General features: G+C 48.0%; 1 protein-coding gene across 1 annotated transcript in view; it reads left to right on the forward strand.

Annotated features, from left to right (window-relative positions):
* DHRS7C (dehydrogenase/reductase 7C) overlaps positions 1-25530 on the forward strand; it is a 445910-nt gene that overhangs the window by 141613 nt on the left and 278767 nt on the right. The window lies entirely within an intron of this gene.

Consider the following 25530-nt stretch of genomic DNA (forward strand, 5'->3'; position numbering starts at 1 on the left):
TGACCAGATAGGTGTTGGGTGAGAGGTGAGAGGCGAGAGGCGTAGATGGCTCGGGGGTCCTGGACCAGATGGATGATGTGGATACAAAGATTGGGTAGAGCGCCTCCACCTGGAATAACCTGATGACCTTCAGTGCCATGTAGCTGTAGTTTTTATTCTTATCCATAAGAATAATATGCCGAGAAATTAAATCATAGAGCAGTGGATCTGTGGCAATCAATGGCAGTCATAAGATACTATAACAGCCCCCCACTCCGCCTGCCTCCCGAGAGCCCTCTTATGGCCAGGTTAGGTCTATGGTGGCTAGCCTCTCTTTGTCCTCTTCAGGACTCCTTAAGAAATCCATACAGTCTGTCTCATGGCTAACAGCAGCCCTGCCTGGGGTTCATTCAATAACAGAAACAGTTCAAAACAATCCTCCGGGTCCCAAAAGAAAGTCCATCACAGCAATACAAAAATTTATATTCAGCTTTGGGGTCTTCTACCACACCCAGGGCTCTTCTTCTGTCCCAGTCACCACTTCATAAAGCCACCACTCCCAGCCCTTCCGAGCTGGAGCTCAACTTCACAGCTTCCACCTCCTGTTCCCTTCCCCGCTGGCTCTTTACCAGGAACACACTTCCACTGTCCGGCCTTGGTTAAACATGTTGCAGGAGCCCATTTAAAATGAAGTGGCAATAAACATGAAGTGAGAAATTAACACCTCTGCAGTTGTCAGATAATGGAAGGTAAGTAGACAGCAGGATGTGTTACGAATTGTTGTAATGGGCCTGTAATGGTCCCTCCCTCTTCCGCTCAGAGAGGGGCCGCTCACGCTGGTCCTTCTTGCCAAGACCAGAGTCTGCAGGACAGACCCGAGCCCACAATAGGGCTGTGCGATCAATAGTTCTAGTCAGGCTTTAGCCTGGTTTTGGATGGCCCAAGCTGTCAGCCCTTAAACAGAGTCTATCAGGGCTGGCTTTGGCCTGGGCGGAGCTCAAGCAGCCAGCAAAAAAACGGTCTTAGGTGAGCTGTCCTGGCTTGAGGAGGCTCAGGTGGCCAGTAAGCAAAGCAGTCTCAGGGCTGGCTTCAGCCTGAGCGGGGCTCAGGCAGCCAGTAAAAAAACAGTCTATAAGGGAGCTGGTCAGGGAGGCTCCTCTTCAGGGCTGGGTCTTCTCTGAACAGTGCAGGGAGTCAGCCACCCTGGGGTGGAGTGGAGGGGGACGTGGGCCCACCCTACTCCACCATGTCCCAGCCCAGGGCCCTGTCAGGGGCAGCATTGTCTGCTCCTGTGTTGGTGGGGATCCAGCTGCAACATGCCGACTGAGCCACCCTTGTCTCAGCAGCCAGCTGCTCCATGGCTGCCCGTGGCCACTTCCTGCCAGCCCGCGGTTTGGTACCTCTAGCCTCCAGGCCTCTTCCGGCTCCTCAGGGTACACGGCGGCAGGCAAGCTGGGCCAGTCTTGTCGGCATCTGAGGCTCAGGGACAGTCAGGCAAATGTTCCTCTCGGGGATGTGACCAAATAGGCAGAGCATCCTTCTCCTCCACCGGCTCTCTCCCAACTGTGCTGCTGAGCTGGCCTTTTATACTTCCAGCCATGCCCCGATGCTTCCGGTGAGGTGGGCAGGGAAATCTAGGATCCACCCTCCAAGTGAAGTGTAATGGTGCCTCCCTCTCCGACTCGGTGCAAGGTAACTCGGCCTCACTACAGGTCATAAAACCAGAGTCTCAGTTAAGTCCAGGCTTTTCAGTGTCCAGAATGTCACAGCCCCAAGGACCCCCTCACTCAGGGGGTCCCACAGGGAGGCAGATCAGCCTTGTATGTTGATAATGCTGGTGCAGGCATTGCAAAGCATGTTGGGAATGGTCAAAGGTGTGAGTGTGGAGTGAAAGATTCTTTTACAGGTTGCGAGAGGCCAAAGATGGAGGGAGAGAGCAGAAAACAGGTTAACTCAACTCCAGCCCAAAGCCACAGCACACATCTGACTCTCGGCTGCCGGAGAAGAAAGACGGGGACCTATTCCACCCCAACCAGCTGTGAGAAAAGAAGATTCAGCTGAACAGAACCACAGGAGCTGCAAAAATGAGTGAGACCGTGAAGGCCAGTGCGGGAGGGGAGGAGGACAACCGTTTTCACTTCCTTGTGGCTGGTGTGTTTTGGGAAAGCTGAGAAAGCCATGGAAGACCAGTTTGGACTGGTACAAAGAGCACCAGGAACACAGGTCCCTGAACGAAATGCCCCCAAAAGAACCCAGGACTTAAAAACCCTCCTGAGAGCCTAAGCAAATTGGAGATCAACAGTGCACCCTGGATGACCCGTGCACAGTAGAAGAATTCCCGTCAATCCTTCCGCATCTTCTTCTTATGTTACACCCAGGCTTGGCCATCCTCGGGTAGCGTGGATGTGAGTATGAAAGTGGGTTAGGGCTGGGGCACTAATGCTTTCTTTCTTCCTCTGAGTGATGTGGGAGCATTCCCAGCATTCGTCGCTGTTATTTTATTATTTTATGATTTTATTAATAAAGCTTTAAAATTTAGTCACTTGGTATGTTCCTCCATCTCCTCCCCTAAGATCCTGCGGCCTCAACCTGATCACCTGATACCCCGGGCAAATTGGTAACATAAATCTGTCACAAGAAGACTTATGAATTTAAGTCTCAGGAGCATCTTTTGAAGGTGTTGTGCAGCTTTCTTTTGAAGTCTCCAACATAAGTAAGTCTAATAAAGAGATTACCTCACCTACTTTGCCTTGCTCATATCCTGGGACCAACCTGACTACAGCAATACTTCAAACAAGTTGTCATGGAAAAGTGCAGCTGTGACAGTTGGTGGCAGTTCTAGGATATATATGCCAGGGGTTGGGCAACGAGACATAACAGAAACGTCTTTATTTTTATTGCTCTTGTAACCATTTCTGCCATTAATGCCTTATACTTCTACTCACTTAAAATCTCTCTCTTTGTAGTGAAATAAACGTGTTTTTTATTTTGTAATCCAAACTGATCCATTGCTGTGTTGAAACAGAATTGTGTGAGTAACTCCATTTAATGTAGCAAACTGTTGGATATTGATCCCCTCACAGGGACAACAGACCTAAAATATCTGAACTGTCCAGGAGAGGGTTGGGCAGTGCAGACCACACATCTTGGAGGTGGGGGGGAATTCTGGACTAGGAATGTGTTGGAGTCACCCCACAAACAGTAACCCAGGCTGGTATAAGCCAGCGTGTGGCTGGTGTTCGCGGACAAGCTGCTGTGTAAGAGTTGTAGGACCAGGCTGTGGCTACACACAGACACTCAGGTGTGACCCACCTGCTGATCCATGAGCAACCCATGTTGGAATCTACAACAGGAAAACATTGTGGGGCAGCCAAGGTTGCAGTGCAGGGATGACACAACCCCTCACTAGTCTGGATTGCGCCATGGAATGTCATACTGTCCTGGGAGTTTTTTAGGAACAGGCTGGACAAATACTGGTCAGGTATGGTCTAGGTAATCTTATTCCTGTCTCGATATGGGGGTATGGACCATATCACATCTGGCAGTACCCTCTAGTCCTACATGTCTATGGTTCTATGATTCTACTGCCACTATAAACATGAATCTATTATTTGTATGTACTTCTCTGTGTGACTGCATACCCAAGTGATTACCTACTCCCCTGTAGAAAGTTATTCCTGAATATGTTTGTGGGTTAGGGGCCCTGGATAAAACAGATTTCAACCCTAACCAAATCTACCAATCTATGGTAGTTGTCTGGTCCTCAGCACCACAATATCTGAGCACCTAACAATCTCTAATGGGTTTATCCTCACATCACCCCTGGGAGGTAGGGTAGTTTTATCATACCCATAGGACAGAGCTAACAAAGTTAACCATCCCCCATGCTCCGCAGCTCCTGGACCCTCCCCATTAACAACCCAGACTCACGTCCATTCACCTCAAGCTGAGCTCTCCCCAGATCTCTTCTGCTTGATGCTCACATGCTTGGACACCAGGGTAGAATCTGGAGTCCCTGCTTCCCTGTGCTGAGCCGCCCAGTGCCTGGGATGAAGCAGCTCTGAGCTGTCAAGCTGAATGTCTAAGAGTCTTTGAGATCAGGGAGACCAGCTAACGTTGCCCCCTGCTGTGGGGCAGCACCATCTGCATCTGGCTCTGGAAGTCCTGAGGCTGTAGGTGCTGCCCCACACTCTTCTGAGGCCCTGGGGCAGGTCTCAAAAGGAGGGAAATGGAGCAAACTGGATGTTCAGAGCCAGTGTCACATGGTCACAGAATACCCCTCATCCCAGGGACCAAACCTGCTCAGTGTGTGAGTGAAGTACCTGGGGGCAGGTTGCCCCAGGCTGGGAGGGACACCCTGAGCCTCTCTCAACTAGCAGGGTCTCCTAGAAGCCCAGAGTCCACAGTGATAGAATGAAAGAAATCCCAGAGATGGGGAGGAGAGAGAGAGAGAGATGGATATAGAGAGAGAGTGGATGGATGAGAAAGAGAGGGAGAGAGAGGTGAATTGTTAAGACAGAAAGAAAGGTAGAGAGAAGGATGGATTAAAAAGAACAATAAAGAGGCGATATAAGATCAGAGACATGGACAGATTGCAGGATGGAGGGGAGGAGAGGTAGATGGATGGAAGGATATAGAGGGAGAGAAAGAGAGATGGATGAACAGACTGATAGCTAGTGGGTGAGAGACGCAGAGAGCTGGATAGAAGTACAGTGAATGGCTGGAAGAATGGATGGAAGGAGGTAAGATCCCCAGCCTGTGTCCCTTCTCCCCATCCTACCTCAGGCCTGGGGTCTCTGGGCTCCTGAGAATAGTATCACACTGTACCTGGGCTTCCCCAGGTCTGAAGCACAGCTGAGAAGGGCCGCGTGTCTCTGTGACTGTAGGAGGCTCCTCCTTGTGCAGATCAGGAGAGTTGTCCCTGATTGCAAAGGGCCAGGGTGTGGGGAGGGAGCAGGCAGTGCCCTTATACATTTCAGAGCTGGAGCAGGAGGTTCCTCCCTGAAGCCTCCCCAAGGAGCTGAAACTCAGCTGGAGAGGTTTGTGGAGCCCCAGCGTCCCCCACATGCCAAATTGGCCACTAGACTCCTGCACCTACTACAAGACAGGCCCAACAAGGAAAATAACAGATCACCACTGCCCATCCCATACAGCCCCCAGCTCAGACCTCTCCAGCACATCATCTACGCCCTACAACCTATCCCGGAAAACGATCCCCCACTCTACAGGCCTTGGGAGACAGGCCAGTCCTTGCTTACAGACAGGCCCCCAACCTGAAGCAAATACTCACCAGCAACTACACATCACATCATAGAAACGCTAACCCAGGGACCAATCCCTGTAACAAACCCCATTGCCATCTCTGTCCCCATATGTACTCTCACAACATCATCATAGGCCCCAACCACACCAGACACAACATCAAGGGCTCATTCACCTGCACATCCACTAATGTGATAGATGCCATCATGTGCCAGCAATGCTTCTCTGCCATGTACATTAGCCAAACTGGACAGTCTCTATGTAAAAGGAGAAATGAACACAAATCAGACATAAGGAATAGTAACATACAAAAGCCAGTGGGATAACACTTCAATCTCACTGGACATTCAATAACAGATATAAAAGTAGCCATTTTTCAATTTAAAAAAAACCTTCAAAAACAGACTTCAAAGAGAAACTGCAGAGCTGCAATTCATTTGCAAACTTAGCACCATTAATTTGGGCTTGAATAGAAACCGGGAGTGGCTGGCTCACTACAAAAGCAATTTTCCCTATTGACACCTCCTCATCAATTATTGGGAGTGGACCACATCCACCCTGACTGAATTGGCCTTCAACTTGGTTCTCCACTTGTAGCGTAACTTCCTTCTCTTCATGTGCCAATATATATTTTTGCCTGTATCTGTAATTTTCACTCCATGCATCTGAAGAAGTGGAATTTTTACCCACAAAAGCTTATGCTCAAATAAACCTTTAGTCTTTAAGGCGCCATCGCTGTTTTTATCTGGTCAGTGTCTTGGGCACACGGTGCATGGGGAACTAGCCAGTGATCTGGGGTAGGGGAGTGTGGGGTACAGGAGTAACTGGACAATGATGTGTCTGGCACAGGCAGAGGGCAGGACACTTGCCCCAATGGCTCATTTCTGTGATCTCAGTCAGGCATCTCTCCTTCCTGTCCCAGCCCTTAGCTGCTGAGCCCTGGACTCTCCACTGTGTCACCTCAATGAGTTCCATGGCAGCTCCGTGCAGACAGCCCCAGCCCCTGCCTGCAACAGAGAAAGGTCTGGGAGCTGCCTGGTGCCACATGCCCCCTGAGGGGTTACGGCGTGGATGCAGGGTGCTGTTGCCCCAGGTCTCTTCATTAGGCATCAGGACGCAGCACACCAGGCATTATTAGCACATCCACTTCCACTCATGTCTGGAAAAATCTGGGTCTTATTAAAGACGTCTGCTATTTATGAACAATCTTGATGAGCTCACAGCGGGGCCAGACAGGCCACTGACATTTTTTTCTGTGCCAGACTGAGAAGTGAATCAAAGTGTGTCAGAGGAACCCAACCTCAGGGTGCGTTGCACATGCTGGGGAGGAGCGCAGCACAAAGACATCTAACAGGAACATACCAGTCCCCAGGCTAGATCCCACCCGGGTACATCTAGCCCGCATCTCCAACAGTGGCCCAGCATCAAAGGAAGCATTAACACACTCCGAGTGGACAGCTCAGAAATTTCTTACTAACCCCCATCAGCTCGTGATTCATGTACACCTTAGGGAATGACACCTCTGCAAAAAGCATGTCCACGCTGTTCAGTGCCACGGATCTTTCCCTCCCTCACCTCCAGTGTAGATCAGGGATAAAACCGTCAGTCCTGGGTGCTAAATTTCCTCATGCTCAGACATTTTCAAAACCATGAGGTCAGCTGTGATCTAGCAATGGGATATGGGGTCTTTTGTCCTCTGGGGACTTCGGCTCTAATCCAGCCACAAGTCAAGGGGACTGGCTGAGACATGTCTATATTCTTTCCATTTAGGTGTCTGTGCTGGGCAAATACCTGGCCACTTTTTAGACTTAAAAATAAACTAAGTGACTACCTGTCTGTCTAAATCAGTGGTTCCCAAACTTTAACAAAGCACAAACCCCTTTCATGAAAATATCAAATCTCGTGAACCCTTATTATCATTTATCATTACATTATTAATTTTATTACATTATGAAAACAGCAACACTCTTCCAAGATTTAACTTTTGTAGCTCATATCACTTCAATTAAGCCTCCTACATAGTTCGTCAAGGAATACCAGACATGAAGGTATTTAAGACGCCAACTCAAGTAAAGAGTTCCTCCCACAAGCATTCGGGTCTTGAGCAGTCCAGGCAAACAAAATACAACTACAACAAAGGTTAAACTTGTTCTTCTGTATTTTGTTTTCAGACATGCATAAGAGGAAAATGTTTTCTCGCATAAGTATGTTGTTGAAAATGGTGACAAAACTATAGTAACTTTTTCGGCCAGCAGGGGGTACCCGTTTCTTGAACTCAGCCAAAAGCTGATCGATGAGAAACTACTGAAACTCTTTTTCAGTTCTTAATCACAGGAGATCTCAATCAATTTCTCTTTTTCCTCAGTGCTCAATATCTTTGTTGAGAAAGTGTTATCATCAAAGGGGTTGCAAATCCAGTCATTATCACCTGCCATAGCTGGAAAGTATTGCCTGAATGTTTTGCAAAGTCCTTTTGGTGTGCAGTTATATTAGTTTTAGTACAGTGATCCAACAGAAGTTTATGTTCTGCCATGAAGTCATGGTCACGGGGCTCGGGCTGCCAGTCCCTGCATCCTCTGGATGATGGGATGAATTGCACCCTCAGCAGATGACACTAAGCTTGGGAGACAGGTAGATACACTGGAGGGTAGGGAGTCCAGAGTGACCTAGACAAATGGGAAGACTGGGCCAAAAGAAATCTGATGTGGTTCAACAAGGACAAGTGCAGAGTCCTGCACTTAGAAAGGAAGTGTCCCATGAATCCTTACAGGTTGGGTACCAACTGGCTAAGTAGCAGTTCTGCAGAAAAGAAGCTGGGGATTACAGTGGACAAGAAGCTGGATATGAGTCAGCAGTGTGCCTTTGTTGCCAAGAAGTTCCAATGGCATATCAGGCTGTATTAGTAGGAGCATTGCCAGCAGATCAAGTTATTATTACCCTCTTTTCTGCACTGGTGAGGCCACACCTGGAGTATTGCCTCCAGTTTTGGTCCACCACTATAGAAGGGATCTGGACTGTTGTGGAAAATCAACCACACGTTGAGTTTGGATCAGATAAAAGGGAAGGTCCTTTCATGGATTGAGAGCTGGTTAAAAGACAGGGAACAAAGGGTAGGAATTAATGGTAAATTCTCAGAATGGAGAGGGGTAACTAGTGGTGTTCCCCAAGGGTCAGTCCTAGGACCGATCCTATTCAATGTATTCATAAATGATCTGGAGAAAGGGGTAAACAGTGAGGTGGCAAAGTCTGCAGCTGATACTAAACTGCTCAAGATAGTTAAGACCAAAGCAGACTGTGAAGAACTTCAAAAAGATCTCACAAAATTAAGTGATAGGGCAACAAAATGGCAAATGAAATTTAATGTGGATAAATGTAAAGTAATGCACATTGGAAAAAATAACCCCAACTATACATACAATATGATGGGAGCTAATTTAGCTACAACGAGTCAGGAAAAAGATTTTGGAGTCATCGTGGATAGTTCTCTGAAGATGTCCACGCAGTGTGCAGAGGCGGTCAAAAAAGCAAACAGGATGTTAGGAATCATTAAAAAGGGGATAGAGAATAAGACTGAGAATATATTATTGCCCTTATAGAAATCCATGGTCTGCCCACATCTCGAATACTGTGTACAGATGTGGTCTCCTCACCTCAAAAAAGATATACTGGCACTGGAAATGGTTCAGAGAAGGGCAACTAAAATGATTAGGGGTTTGGAAGGGTCCCATATGAGGAGAGATTAAAGAAGCTAGGACTCTTCAGCTTGGAAAAGAGGAGACTAAGGGTACGTCTACACTACAAGACTATTTCGAATCTACTTAACTCGAATTTGTGGAATCGACCTTATGAAGTCGAATTTGTGTACCCACACTAAGGACACTAATTCGACTTTGTGAGTCCACACTAATGGGGCCAGCGTCGACTTTGGAAGCGTTGCACTGTGGGAAGCTATCCCACAGTTCCCGCAGTCCCCGCTGCCCATTGGAATGCTGGGTAGAGCCCCCAATGCCTGCTGGGGGAAAAAATGTGTCGAGGGTGGTTTTGGGTAATTGTCGTCATTGAACCGTCAATCACGCCCTCCCTCCCTGAAAGCGCCGGCGGGAAATCTGTTCGCGCCCTTCTCTGGTCGGTTACAGCGCGGACGTCACAGCACTGCGAGCATGGAGCCCGCTGCGATCATCGCTGCACTTATGGCCGTTGTCAACTCCTCGCACCTTATCGTCCACCTCTTCCACAGTCAGCTGCTGAGAAATCGGGCAAGGAGGCTCCGTCAGCGCGGTGAGGAGAGTGGTGCAGACCTCTCACAAAGCAGGGTACGCCGCGCAGTGGAGATCATGGTGGCAATGGGTCAAGTTCATGGTGTGGAACGGCGATTCTGGGCCCGGGAAACAAGCACGGACTGGTGGGACCACATAGTGCTGCAGGTCTGGGATGAATCACAGTGGCTGCGAAACTTCAGGATGCGTAAGGGCACTTTCCTTGAACTGTGTGACTTGCTGGCCCCTGCCCTGAAGCGCCAGGACACCCGGATGCGAGCAGCCCTGACTGTGCAGAAGCGAGTGGCCATAGCCCTCTGGAAACTTGCCACGCCAGACAGCTACCGGTCAGTAGCGAACCACTTTGGCGTGGGCAAATCTACCGTAGGGCTTGCTGTGATTCAAGTAGCCCACGCAATCGTTGAGCAACTGCTCTCAAAGGTAGTGACTCTAGGAAACTTCGAGGTCGTCAGAGATGGCTTCCCCGCGATGGGATTCCCAAACTGCGGTGGGGCTATAGATGGGACTCACATCCCTATCCTGGGACCAGCCCACCAGGCCAGCCAGTACATTAACCGAAAGGGCTACTTTTCTATTGTGCTGCAAGCACTGGTGGACCATAGGGGACGTTTTACCAACATCTACGTCGGGTGGCCGGGCAAGGTTCATGACGCGCGTGTGTTCAGGAACTCTGGTCTGTTTAGACGCCTCCAGGCAGGTAGTTTCTTCCCGGACCACAAAATAACAGTTGCGGATGTGCAGATGCCTACAGTGATCCTCGGGGACCCAGCCTACCTGCTAATGCCCTGGCTCATGAAGCCCTATACAGGCGCCTTGGACAGTGAGAAGGAACTCTTCAACTACCGGCTGAGCAAGTGCAGAATGGTGGTGGAGTGTGCTTTCGGACGTCTCAAGGGGAGATGGCGGAGCTTACTCACTCGCTCGGACCTCAGCGAAAAAAATATCCCCGTTGTTATTGCAGCTTGCTGTGTGCTCCACAATCTCTGTGAGAGCAAGGGGGAGACCTTTATGGCGGGATGGGAGGTTGAGGCAAATCGCCTGGCTGCTGATTACGCTCAGCCAGACAGCCGTGCCGATAGAAGATCCCAGCGGGAAGCGCTGTGCATCCGGGAGGCTTTGAAAGCTAGGTTCCTCGGAGAGCAGGGTAACCTATGACTGTCCACCTGATTTACAGAGAAGCTGAACCTGAGCCTGTTTCAGTGACAGTTGACTTTGATCTGCGGTTACATACCCCGTTCTCCAGGTTTCCCCCCTTCCAACACACGTTTTAAAATAAAGTTAATGGAACACTGATTATTAACAAAGTTTTCTTTAATTATGAATTCCTGTTCTAGGGTTGAAACATGGACGCAGACTGTGGTGGGTACGGTGTGCACTGATGTACAGACCGCTTCTACACTAGAGGAATGACAGGCTCCTGCTCCTACAGCGGTCTCTGGGGGGAGGACGGTTGCGGGTGGGTGTGCAGGAAGGGGTGGGTTTGCAGGAAGGGGTGAGGGGTGCCGTCTTTGGGACGGAGTTTGGATGCAGGCTCTGGGCTCGGGGTTGGGGCATAGGAAGGGGTGAGGGGTGTGTGGGAAGGGTGAGTATGTGTCCGTGGATGAGGGCTCTTGCTGGGGCTCAGGGCATCGGAGAGGCTCGTGGCTAGGGTGGAAGGGCATGGTAAGGGCAGCCTGCCTTGCCATTTGTGGATGGCAGGCGCTAGGACCCTGGGGCAGCATACACCTCACAAACTGACCCAGGGCAGCATACACCTCCCAGACTGACCCTGGTGCCTAGTGACTGCAGTCTGTGTGTGTCCTGCTGTTGATCCTGCCCCCATGTCTGTACCCTGGTAATGGAGGCTGTCCTATGCAATTACAAAACCCCTCCCCCCCACACAAAGTCTTCTGACAAGAAAAACGGGACGGAAACAGTGAATAACAACAAACTACTTTTAATACTCAACTACACAGTGGGGGGATGAAACTTGGATTTGGGACTGGGTGATCCAGGAAGGGAAGCACTTCTCAAAATTTATGGCATCAGAGCTGTGTGGTACATGAGCGCTCTGCTGGGGTGCAGTGACAGTTTTCACGGCCCCTAGCGCCCCTCCTTCTTGTTATTTTGGGTGAGGGGGTGACAGGACTTTGTGGCGGGGGAAGGCGGTTGCAGATACAGTTCAGGGGGGCTCTCTGCTCCTGCCTGCGGTCCTGCAGAACATCTACAAGGCGCCGGAGCATGTCTGTTTGCTCCCTCATTAGCCCAAGCAGCGTTTGAGTCGCCTGCTGGTCTTCCTGCCGCCACCTGTCCTCCTGTTCGATGTGTGAGCGCTGGTGCTGACATAGGGTCTCCCTCCACTGTCTCTGCTCGGCCGCCTCGGCTCTGGAGCAGGCCATCAGTTCCGAGAACATGTCGTCCCTAGTCTTTTTCTTTCGCTGCCTAATCTGCACCAGCCTCTGTGAGGGGGATGGCGGGGCAGTTCGTGAAAGAGCCGCAGCTGTGTGATGGGAAAAAGGAAGTGATTTCCTTGAAAAGATACATGTTTGCGAACACTGAACACAGTCTACTCAGTTTCTGTGAACAAGACCATACAGGGAACCTAGTCTCACGAGCTCTCAGGACAAGTTCGAGATTTCGGAATACGCTTTCAGTGGCTGCGGTCTTGCACCGGAGATCGGACAAGCGGGGCGGTACAGCTGAATCCGTTTATCAGCCAGGCCTGGTAAGCCCTACACTATAGGCTGCTTAACAGTTAATGGATAGCTGTGCCCTCCCGCAGAAGGCAATCTGGAAAGCATAAAGTCTGACCCTGTTCCAGCCCCTCGCGGCTGTGCCCGGGAAAGATCACTGTATGCTTTTCCTCTGCGGCCTCCAACACGTGGCTGTTAAACGAAGGTCTTTGCTATGCAAAGTAAAAGTCAAGCATTCACAATAGTAACAGTACACTAATTGCCCTACTTAGATGCAGCAGTCGCCGAACGACATTACCCTGAGGCGGGTCACTCGGAGAGAGAGAGAGAGGATGCTGCAAGAATCCCTGCATAGACCAGGACCGTATGCAGCCATGCTGGTGGAGGCAATGATTCCGCTTTACGTGAGGATGGCCTGGCGCGGAAGAGTGTGCTTCCACGGAGCACCCAATAAGGCACCTCTCCCCAGGAACCTCCTGCGGAGGCTTTTCGAGCACCTCTACGAGAGCTTCGTGGAACTGTCCCAAGAGGATTTCTCTTCCATCCCTATATGTGTGGACCTTCTTTTTATATAGTTTTATATGGACAACTTTTTAGCTAGTTTTTATATAGTATATATTCCTGTTTTTTAAGAAATAAATGTTTCCATGTTTATAACACTTACCGACTGATCCTTCCCCTGATTCTGAGTCCGTGTTAATGGCCGGGGAGGGTTGGTAGGGGATCTCTGTGAGGGTGATGAAGAGATCCTGGCTGTCAGGGAAAGCAGTATTGTAAGCGCTGTCGCCTGCGTCGTCCTCCACAAACCCTTCCTCATCTTCCCCATCGGCGAACATCGGCGAGGAACTGCCCCTCGACACTATCCCATCCTCAGAGTCCACGGTCACTGGTGGGGCAGTGGTGGCAGACCCACCTAGAATGGCATGCAGTGCCTCGTAGAAGCGGCATGTCTGGAGCTGGGCTCCGGAGCGTCCGTTTGCCGCTCTGACTTTTTGGTAGCCTTGTCTCAGGTCCTTGATTTTCACGTGGCACTGCGTTGTATCCCGGCTGTATCCTTTGAGTGCCATGGCTTTGGAGACCTTCTCGTAGGTCTTTGCATTCCGTTTGTTGGAGCGCAGCTCCGAAAGCACAGACTCATCGTCCCACACAGCGATCAGATCCAGGACTTCACGGTCTGTCCATGCTGGGGACCTCTTTCTATTCTGGGATTGCATGGACTCCTCTGCTGGAGAGCTCTGCATCGTTGCAGGTGCTGCGGAGCTCGCCCCGATGTCCAACCAGGACATCAGATTCAAAGTGCCCAGACAGGAAAAGGAATTCAAATTTTCCCGGGTCGTTTCCTGTGTGGCTGGTCAGAGAATCCAAGCTTGGACTGCTGTCCAGAGCGTCAACAGAGTGGTGCACTGTGGGATAGCTCCTGGAGCTACTAAGTTCGATTTGCATCCACACCTTGCCTAATTCGAGATAGCCATGTCGAATTTAGCGCTACTCCCCTCGTCGGGGTGGAGTACCGAATTCGAACTAAAGGGCCCTCTAGGTCGAATTAAACGGCTTCCTGGTGTGGACGGTTGAGCGGTTAATTCGAATTAACGCTGCTAAATTCGATTTAAAGTCCTAGTGTAGACCAGGCCTAAGGGGGGATATGATAGAGGTATATAAAATCATGAGTGATGTGGAGAAAGTGAATAAGGAAAGTTATTTATTTATTCCCCTAATACAAGAACTAGGGGTCACCAAATGAAATTAATAGGCAGCAGGTTTAAAACAAATAAAAGGAAGTTCTTCACACAGCGCACAGTCAACTTGTGGAACTCCTTACCTGAGGAGGTTGTGAAGGCTAGGACTTTAACAGCGATTAAAAGAGAACTGGATAAATTCATGGTGGTTAAATCCATAAATGGCTATTAGCCAGGATGGGTAAGGAATGTTGTCCCTAGCCTCTGTTTGTCAGAGGATGGTGATGGATGGCAGGAGAGAGATCACTTGATCATTGCCTGTTAGGTTCACTCTCTCTGGGGCACCTGGCATTGGCCACTGTTGGTAGACAGATACTAGGCTAGATGGACCTTTGGTCTGACCCGGTACGGCCGTTCTTATGTTCTTATGTTATGTTCTTATAAGCATGAGGCTCCTTTATTGTTACAAGTGCAGGGGGGTAACAGCTCCCAGTAGCTGCCCTCCGATTCAAGAAACACACAAGCCTTTTAAAGCTTAAAACCACAGACAAAATACACATACATTTCATGTTGATTACCTTATTTGGAATATAGCTGCAAAATTTCATAAAGGTCAAAAACAGAAAGAAACAATCATCTCCCTTATTTGGCTTTTCCTGTTGTTATTCCCTATCTAGCTCTTCTGTGGTTATAGAAAAACAAGCTTGGCTATGGCAAATTGTATTTGGGGGCTTTCCACTTCGCCTCCTCGTGCCCCTTGTACACAGAAGGCCATTGTTCTGTTTTGGGAACATTCCATCCCACTTTTGCCTCCTCATGCCCCTTACATACAGAAGCAAGCTCATCTCATACTTCAGGCCTACTAACTTGATCAAAGCCTGAGGCTCTTTGTAAATTTTCCTCTACAGGACAAATTGGAGACAGTCTCGCGGAGGGCAACAAAAATGATTAGGGGGCTGGGGCACATGACTTACGAAGAGAGGCTGAGGGAACTGTGGTTATTTAGTCTGCAGAAGAGAAGCCAGAGGGGGGATTTGATAGCAGCCTTCAACTACCTGAAGGGGGGTTCCAAAGAGGATGCAGCTTGGCTGCTCTCAGTGGTGGCAGATGACAGAACAAGAAGCAATGGTCTCAAGTTGCAGTGGGGGAGGTCTAGGTTGGATATTAGGAAACTCTATTTCACTAGGAGGGTGGCAAAGCACTGGAATGGGTTACCTAGGGAGGTGGTGGAAACTCAATCCTTAGTAGTTTTTAAGGCCCAGCTTGACTGAGCTCTATCTGGGATGATTTAGTTGGTGATGGTCCTGCTTTGAGCAGGGGGTTGGACTAGATGACCTCCTGAGGTCTCTTCCAACTTTAATATTCTATAATTCTATGAATTCCAGATGCTATCTATCTATCTATCTATCTATCTATCTATCTATCTATCTATCTATCTATCTATCTATCTGTTAATGGACCATCTGCTCCAAGTAGATCGACAGCTTTTGTCTCTCACCAACAGAAGTTGGTCCAATAAAATATATTACCTCACCCATTTCCTTGCGCTGACTCCAGGGTGCTCTGGGGTTGGGGAAGATCCATGGATAAAAATAGTGGGAGCTCAGTGTTGCATTACTCTCCATATTCTTCATAGTAATATTATTATGATATGAATATGGCATAACTATGATGTATTTTGTGCAGGATAAGGCAGGTGAGATATCTTTGGAAAGGTTTTGATTTACTGAATATGATTATCCTACTTGTAAGCATGTATCATTCTGGTATCTGAAGTCAGGAATATCGTCAGCGCATCTATTACAAGTGTGTTTACACCTGGGGAATGCCCACTAGACAGAAGGCCAAAAGTCTAGATGGCTGGCTTGGGGAAGTGTCATTAGAGAGACAATAGGTCTTAGAAGATGCTAATCTCCAACTGGGAAGCCTTTCTGGGGATGCTGCAAACAGCCTCTGAGGGTTTGTCTACACTATGGGATTATTCCGATTTTACAAAAACCCATTTTTAGAAACAGATTGTATAAAGTCGAGTGCACGGGGCCACACTAAACACATTAATTCGGCGGTGTGCGTCCATGTACCGAGGCTAGCATCGATTTCCGGAGCGTTTCACTGTGGACAGCTATCCCATAGTTCCCGCAGTCTCCCCCGCCCATTGGAATTCTGAGTTGAGATCACAATGCATGATGGGGCAAAAATAGGTTCACGGGTGATTCTGGGTAAACGTCGTCAGTCAGTCCTCCCTCCGTGAATGCCACGGGAGACAATTATTTCGCGCCATTTTCCCTGGTTTGCCCTGGCAGACGCCATAATATGGCAACCATGGAGCCAGTTTCGCCTTTTTTCACTGTCACCGTATGTCTACTGGATGGTGCTGACAAATGCGGTACTGCAGTGCTACAAAGCAGCATCCCCTTGCCTTTGCAAGTTAGCTGAGACAGTTACCAGTCATATTGTACCATCTGCTGCTTTGCAAGTTGGCAAGGATGGTTACCAGTCATATTGTACCATCTGCTGCTGTCATGGGTGCTCCTGGCTGGCCTCGGTGAGGTCAGCTGGAGGCGCATGGACAAAAATGGGAACGACTCCCCAGGTCATTCCCTTCTTTAAGTTTTCTCTAATGGAGAGTCAGTCCTGCCTAGAATATCAGGCAAGTCTCCTAAAGAACCAGAGAGGCAAACAGTCACTCCGGGTCAGAGCCCCAGATATCCCACAGAAACGATGAGCTGCATGCCTGTCAAGGTTTCCTCCCGCACTCTGAACTTTAGAGTACAAATGTGGGGACCTGCATGGACACTTCTAAGCTTAATTTACTAGCTTAGATCTGGTAACACTGCCACCATCCAGAGATTCATGTCTGGCACACTCCCTGTCCCCCCAAAACCTTCCCTGGGGAACACAGATCCAAATCCCTTAGATCTTAACACAAGGAGAAATTAACCATTCCCCCCTCCTTTTCCCCCAGACTTTCCCCTCCCTGGGTTGCCTTGAGAGGTTTCACACAGATCCAAAACTCCTTGGATTTTAAAACAAAGAGGAATTAACCATCCCCCCCCTCCTTTTTCCCCCCACCAATCCCTGGTGAGTCCAGACCCAATTCCCTGGATCTTAAAACAAAGAAAAAATCAATCAGGTTCTTAAAAAGAAAGCTTTTAATTAAAGAAAAAGAAAAGGTAAAAATTATCTCTGTAAAATCAAGATGAAAAATGCTTTACAGGGTACTTAAATTTATATAGCCAGAGAAATCCCTTCTAGACTCAGGTTCAAAGTTACAGTAAACAAAGGTAAAAACCCTTCCAGCAAAAGAAACATTTACAGGTTGAAAAAACAAACATAAGACTAACACGCCTTCCTGGCTAGATACTTACAAATTTGAAACATGAGACTGATTCAGAAAGATTTGGAGAGCCTGGATTGACGTCTGGTCCCTCTCAGTCCTGAGAACGAACAACCCCCAAAACAAAGAACACAAAACAAAGACTTCCCTCCACCAAGATTTGAAAGTATCTTGTCCCCTTATTGGTCCTCTGGTCAGGTGTCAGCCAGGTTTACTGAGCTTCTTAACCCTTTACAGGTAAAAGAGACATTAACCCTTAACTATCCGTTTATGACAATGCCATTCTAGGGGGTGCCCCTGCAACAACCTCACCCGTTGCTTCCCTCCTACTCCATCCCTCCTGGGCTACCATGGCAGTTATCCTCCTGTTTGTGTGATGAAGTAATAAACAATGCATGAATAAGAAACAACTTTGACTTTATTGCCTCTGCAAGAAGAGATAAAAGGAGGTGAGGAGGCAACCTCCACCTGCTATGATATTCCAGCCAGGACTGATCTCCATTAGACAAAGCTTAAAGAAGGAAATGACTGGGAGTCATTCCCGTTTTTGCCCAGGCGCCCCCAACCGACCTCACCGAGGCCAGCCAGGAGCACTCATGGGATGATGATGACGGACACCAGTCATATTGTACCATCTGCCATCAGGAAGGGAATGCTGCTGTGTAGTGCTGTAGCAGTGCGTCTGCCAGCAGCATCCAGTAGACATACGGCGATATTGAAAAAAGGCGAGAAATGATTTTTCCCCCCTTTTCTTTCACGGGGGGGGGGGATGGGGGAGGCTGACGACATATACCCTGAACCACCCGCAACAATGTTTTTGACCCATCAGGCTTTGGGAGCTCAGCCAAGAATGTAAATAGTTTTTGGAGAAAGCGGGAACTGTGGGATAGCTGCAGTCGTCAGTTGCCCCTCCCTCCCTCGCTCCATGAGGGTCCATTTGATTCTTTGGCTTTCCGTTACGCTTGTCTCAACTCCTTAAGTTTCACGCAGCACTGTGTTGAGTCCCTATTGTGGCCTTTGTATATCATAGACTTGGAGATTTTTTCAAATGCTTTGGCATTTCGTCTTTTGAAACTGATAGAACAGATTCATCTCCCCATACAGAGATCAGCTTCAGTATCTCCGGTACGCTCCATGCTGGAGCTCTTTTTTGATTCTGGGACTGCATGGTCACCTGTGCTGATCGGCGCTCCAATCTGGGCAAACAGGAAATGAAATTCAAAAGTTCGTGGGGCTTTTCCTGTCTACCTGGCCAGTCCATCCGAGTTCAGATTGCTGTCCAGAGCGGTCGCAATGGTGCACTGTGGGATAGCGCCCGGAGCCCAATACCATCAAATTGCGGCCACACTAACCCTATCCGGAATGGCAATACCGATTTCAGCACTACTCCCCTCGCCGGGGAGGAGTACAGATATCGGTATTAAGAGCCCTTTATATCGATATAAAGGGCTTTGTTGTGTGGATGGGTGCAGGGTTAAGGCGATTTAACACTGTTAAATTTGAGATAAACTCGTAGTGTAGACCAGGCCTGAGTCATGGATGTGGTGGCCCTACAGGGACATTTGACCAAGTAACATGGCACTGGAGTCCATGATAATACTTGTGTTTTTCCATTGACCGGGTGTGGGAATCAAACTGAGACACAAAGGGTTCCCGCCATATGTTAAAGCTATTTAAGGCAGGGAAGTGACATCATCATAGTTCATTCTTCACTGACTCCCTGTCCAAGAAAGAAGACTGCTGGAAACAACTGGAAAAACAAAAAGACTGATCTAAGGGAGTTGTCTAGCCTGTGAAAGGAATAAGTGGGGTTTTAAGCTAAAAACAAGTGTAGCTTGCCTTCAAGAATCTCTGCAATTGGCCTAAACAACATTTAGGGTGTGAATTTGCTACACATATCCAATTTCTAAGATTGTGTGTTTGCTTTATTTGCTAGGTAATCCGCTTTGATCTGTTTGCTTTTCCTTATAATCACTTAAAATTTATCTTTTGTAATTAATAAACTTGTTTTATTGTGTCTAAGACCAGTGTGTGGAAAACATTACTTGGGGACAAAAGCTGTTGCATACCTTCCTCCACATTGAGGGTGGGGGCAAATTTCATGGATTTATGCTGTACAGATCTCTGTGTATTGCAAGATGGTATAATTTTGGGTTTACTCTCTGTGGGGTGAGGGGGGAACACTTGAGTACTGGGCAGTTCCTTAGCTGAGCCTTCCCATGCAGAGCTGATTTCAGCATCTGTGTGTTTCTGCAGCTGCGTGTGTCCCTACCTGTATGTGTACTGGTAAAGTGAAGTCAGAAGCCTGAAGGAGGGCTTGGCAGGCTGCAGAGCAGTACAGTGTAAAGAGAACCCAGGCTGGTGGGAAGACTGGCTCAGTGATACCCCTGTTTCAAGTGGCCCCCCACGGGGGATGGGAAACCCACATTCAGCACCCACAAACCACAACTGTTTGGTGCTGCAACTAATCCACCAGTTTGGCCATGCCCAGATCAGCTAATCAGGGCTGCCTCCAAACAGCTGATTGGGGATGCCATCAAACAGCTGGTAGGCGGCACCACCATACAGCTATTTGGCAGCTCAGGGAGGGGTTAGGGCAGACGTGGGCAAACTTCAGCCTGTGTGCCACATCTGCCCCACGGGACTGTCGTGCCCAGCCTCTGAGCTCCCAGCCAGGGAGCCTAGTCCCCAGCCCCTCCCCCGCTGTTCCGCCTCCACCACAGCCACGCCACTGCATGGGTCGTGCTCTGGGCTGCCGCTCCCGCAGGGCAGCATGGGGAGCACAGCTGGCTCTGGCCAGGTGTTGCAGCTGCTAGCTCCTGCTGCTGGTAAGGGGGTGGGGAGGGGGAGTGGATAAGGGTGCGGAGGGTTCTGGGGGGCAGTCAGGGGATGGGGATGTGGACAGGGGTCGGGAGGGAAGTCAGGGGACAGGGAGCAGGGGAGGTCCTGGGAAGGGGTGGTCAGGGGATGAGTTGCAGAGGGCAGTTGGATAGGGGATGGGAGTCCTGGGGGGGCTGTCAGGTGGCAGGGGTGTGGATAGGGGTTCGGGCAGTAAGGGGACAGGGAGCAGGGGGTTGGATGGCTTGGGGATTCAGAGGGGGACAGTAAGGGGGCGGGAAGTGGGAGGGGGCAGACAGAGGGTGGGGACTGTTTGGGGAGGCACAACCTTCCCTACCCGGCCCTCCATACAGTTGCGCAACCCCGATGTGGCCCTCGGGCCAAAAAGTTTGCCCACCCCTGGGTTATGGAGGATGGAGACCAGCTCCAGCAGCTCCAGCAGGGGCCTTTTAAATCCCCGCCCAAGCCCGGATGCTGGGCTCTGGTGGGGATTTAAAGGGCCAGGGGCTCCGGCCATTGTGGGAAGCCCCGGGCACTTTAAAGCGCTGCCCAAGACTCACTGCCGGAGCTCTGGCTGTGGCACTTTAAAGGGCCTGGGGCTTCCCACAGTGGCTGGAGCTCCGGGCCCTTTAAATCCTCACCGGAGTCTAGTTGCTGGAGCTGCTGTGCTCCAGTCTGGCACAGCGTACCAGCTCTTGCTAGTATGCTGGACCGGACTGGACCGGCTTACTTTCACCTCTGGAGAGGTCACCCAGCCTTCAAGTTGGAGGGGTGTGGTCAGCAGCTACAGAGCAACGTCAGTGAAAATGCCAATTCAACCAAGAAACACGAGAGCATAAAGTGAAGATGGAACCAAAAGAGGAACTCCCTTGGACGTGCTTCAGTAACAGACTGTTGTAACTATAGGTTCAGGTCACTAGAGAGATGCACAGACCAAGATTTTGAAAAGTGACTCACAATTTTGGGTACCAGAGTGTTGCCAACAAAAGTCTTGCAGTCCTAGGTCTTCTCCTGAAAGGTGCAGCTCCTAGAAGAATGTGGTCACAATTAAAAAAATAATGCGTCTTCCTCTCTCGTTAGGGAGGGTGCAGTCTTGCCAGCCCAGAGCATTCCAAAAGAGTGTGTCAGGCCTTAAAAATGAGGAGATTGGCTTTAAAACAGAATTTTTTTTAAAATGATAAATTTGATTTTCACCCCCCCCTTTTCCTTCTGCTTCCTGAGTCTTTAGGTCATTCTGATGTCAACTTTCCAGCTGTACTAACTAACCATAGGGGGTAGGACAGAGAGAAACTTTTTTTAATGAAAGCTGACATCCTGGTGCAATCTCAGAACTCCAAGATCTGGTCTACACTACAGACCTATATTGCTATAAAAATCCAACCCCCTGAGCAAAGTAGTTGTATCAACCTAACCCCCCTGAGTAGACCGCGCTATGTCAGCAGGACAGGTTCTTCTGCCAACATAGCTACTGCCTCTCAGGGAGGTGGATTAACTATGCTGATGGGAGACCTCTCTTGCATTAGTGTAGAGTGCTTCTCCCATGAAAGCTCTACAGCAGCGCAGCTGCACCGATGCAGAGTTTTAGGTGTGGAAGCCAGTAAATAATTAACAAGGATTTGAAGAGATCTTAATGAATGTTAGTTAGCAAGAGTCAGGCCATACTGTAACCTTAATGACGTAAGACTTGTAGGAGCAAAGATAGTGCGAGGCGACAGGACAGGAACTGTGTACAAAGTTATTATGACCTTGCAATCACTAACCAAAATGCAGGCTTGCTTTTCTTAGGATTGAGACAAATAAGATAAGCCTTTTTGCTATGTATAAACAAAATGTAGTTGTTGCTTTTTACTGTCTGTATTATTGTTAGAAATTGTCTGTAAAAGGTATAAAGGCTTGCTGTGATTGTTTACCAGTTGAGAGACCTGTCCAGGACCCTGTGTCCTATGGCACTCTCTCCCTCCATGGTAATTACTGGAGAAATAATAAAGAATTTGATTTTGCTGCACCCAAACAAAAAGTGAGAACTGAGTTTTTCTTCGACAATTTGGGGGCTCGTCCGGGATGGCAACGCCCACGGACCCACAGACAACTACTACGGATCATTCCCCTTCGAACCCCATGGCGCCACATGAGAGGTATGAGACCTTTTGAAATCTCTATTGGGGTATCGGAGGAGGACTTTCCGTGAGGACGTCTGTCTCTCTGTTGGGCTCACGCCATCTGAACTTATTGACTGTGCAGCAGGATCAGATGCAAAGTGGTATTGGGGAGAGGCCCCAATAAGGTTAGTTTATAGCAGTACTGGGAACTGCTGAGTTGGCCAAGGAAATGCATAAGGTAATGCATAGGTAAATGCATTAGAATGCACCGGTGCTGAGGGGTTTTTACCGCCTCAAGAGGGGTTGTCATACCACCTCATGGTATTGGTCCGGACCAGGTAAAGATGCATCATGGTTAAAAAAAAAAAAGAGATAAAAAGGGTTAAAAAAAAAAGAAAAAGGAAGAAAAAGAGGCCTTGGTGTGTGTGTGTGTACACCAGTGTGAGTGGCTGTTACTGGGCTAGCCCGGTAACTAGTGGATCTTTAGGAGATCCGACCCACGGTGGGCTGACTCAGCCTGGCATAGTCCGGCGAGGAAGCTGCCTGGGTCTAGGAGTGTGTGAACCCATCTTCCCTCCCCTTTCCTTGTGAGTCTCTCCTGTGTGAGTGGAAAATGGGTAAGGGACTGTCTAAATATTCCACCTCACCCCCTAAGGGTACCCCAGCATATTACATGTACGTACATTATGGTCCTAAAACCTGCAGGTATTTAAATGATTGGAATCTGTACACGCGTGAAAATTAAACAATGCCCATTAGAAGGTACCTTCAATCTAGATAAGATCATATATCTCAGTGGAGCTTTAATCACAAAGAAAAACCTCTGTCACAGTGTGAGCAATTTGTCTAGGAACGGGTTAATTTGAAATTCGGCTTAGCCCTGAGATAAAGGAGAAGTTGTTTTGTGTTCAAGGTCATGAATTAGTGCGGACTATGCTAAGTGCTAAGTAAAACCGCTTCAGCCCCAGCTGGTTGTGGAAAATAAAAAAAAAGCAAACCAAAAAGCAGTATAAGTTACAAAACTGAGATTGCATTTGCAAAGCTTAACGGTTCAGTGAGATCCAACAGTTTTTGCAACCCTGAAGCCGGACAGGCAGCTGACCTGAACTGGAATCTCTGAAAGAGACGCCGCAGGAGATTCCAGGGTGTAAAAGAACAGCCATCCCAAGAGTGGAAGCATGTTGGAAATGCTGGACAAGCTGTATACAGGATAATCTCCCATCCACCTATTTCCCTTCTCTGAACATTATACACAGACATGCCAGTCTGGATATGTGTAAATATTAAAGTGGCTTAAGGCTTGGGGCATTCATATTTTTCCTGAGTGATGTGGGAGTGTTCCCAATACTCTCCATTGTTGTTTTATTATTTTTAATGAAACTTTAAAATTTGATTATATGCTCTGTCGGTCTGATCACCTGACATGAGGGATAAATTAGTAACAGGAATTTGTCACAGTTTGGTGAGCAATTAAGAATGGGGGGCATTGCAGAATTTACACCATCTATCTGTTACCCTTGTTAGTTTATGTTTGCTTTGTTTGGTACTGTTGGTGTTATGTGTTAAGAATAGCATGATTATAGGTGAGCTCTAATAGAATAAGGAAACACTATTTGGTTTTGGTGCACTATTTAGCTTTGGCTCTGTTTTGTTTAACCGGTTACTGATGTTTTTCTGCTCTGTTCATTTGGGCGTTAGGTGTGTGAGCGGAACTGAACTTCTCGTTCGTAATTCCTCAGGGTGGAAGCCATGTGTGCGATGAAGCTCTGAGGTTGTCCTGAGATTTTTACAGTCCCGCCCCCCCCTCCCCCCATAGCGGACAATATAATAGAAGTAGAAAAATTTGGCTTAGACTGTAATTTTCTTTGCTTTTTGTGTAATTTTCTTTTCTGTTTAAGTGTCAGCAGGCAAATGGGTGGGTCTCTGGGTAGACCCCCAAAGGGGTTTGGATTATGTGTTAAGTGAATGGCCATGTATTTTTTTGCCCAGGTGTCAAGCCTTACTAGGGAGGACTCAGGTAGTCTTGTGAGTAGAAATGTTTTGGGGACAAGACCAGAAGGGTGGGGGCTAGTTGAGTAGCCCACCCTCCTAGCTAAGAACTGGTTGTGGAACAAGCTAGTGTCCATGGACGGGACGATTCAGTGAGGAAAAAAGGATTGGGCCCAGACGGGCAGGCAACAGACAGAGAGATTGGAAAACAGGTTGGAAACTTTTGAGGGTGTAGTGGAAAGAAGGAGTAAGTGAATATAAGCATGAGGATTTCAAATACTCAGAAGGATATTTGGAATGGTGATTTGCATTGGTAAAGTGGCTGTTGGAAGGAAAAAGCAATTGATTTTTAAGGGAAAATGAAAAATTGACTCTGTGTTTGCTGGGGGGAACAGCACTTGAACTTTGTGAAAAAGCTAAAGAGAACAGTTTTTGGTGTCTTTGACATGTTTGTGAATGAATTCAGGCAAAGAAATTATTAGATTGCACTCATTTGGCTATGAACGATTTTGTTAAATCAGTTGAAGAATGTATACAGTGCTATGTAATGAAATTTTATTAGGCCCTACAGGCACTATACGTGGGGATGTTTTCTTTCAGTGTTTAAAAGCAGGAGTTAACGGTAAAAAAAAAAGCAAGCCGGAGAGCATCTGTGTTAATGCAAATTAACTAACTGATAAGGTAGAGGCCGCTGAACCAGGGCTGTCTAAGAAGCACATACGAGAAAATATGGGGTAATTCCTCTGTTTTGCCTAGAATCAACAAGAGTATTTGTATATTTTAAGTATTTAATTGCCCAGACGGGGTGGACCTCTGTTTTTGTCTTTCAGATAATCAAAGAAAACTAATGCCAGCTGCACAGCATTCAACGTACCTTGATTTACTGGCACAGTAAAAAAAAATTTGTTGTGTTTAATATTTTCATGAGATGGTCTGATTTGACATCAAGCGGAAATGTTGGATTGAGATGCAGATACTTGTTTTGTTCAATTTAGAATACAAAGTGTTTGGTTACATCAGAAAATGTGATATACTAAAGTCTAATACATTTTCTTAAGTAAGGGAAAGAAACTACATTGGCCAAATCTTTTAATTGAGAATTGTTGTTAAAATTTGCATACTGACAGTCTTTGGAAGCAAGGACATGAAAAGTTAACCCACTCCCCATATTGTACGAGGGATCCTTCTGGCTACCTCAGACTTTTAGCCAGAGGGCTGGGGATGGTGGATAGCTATTGGACTAGAAGTTATATTAAGTGAACTTCTCAAAGTGGGTGTGCTTGTCCTGGCTTGTTCTTCCAAAGTTCTGTAATAAGGTTATTTTAGTGAAAGGGTATGTGTGGCATACATTGAATGATAATACTTCTGTACTGTATAACAGTACTGTTTATGTGTTCATGG

Source organism: Mauremys reevesii, linkage group 15 (assembly GCF_016161935.1).
Source record: "Mauremys reevesii isolate NIE-2019 linkage group 15, ASM1616193v1, whole genome shotgun sequence".
NCBI lineage: Eukaryota > Metazoa > Chordata > Testudines > Geoemydidae > Mauremys > Mauremys reevesii.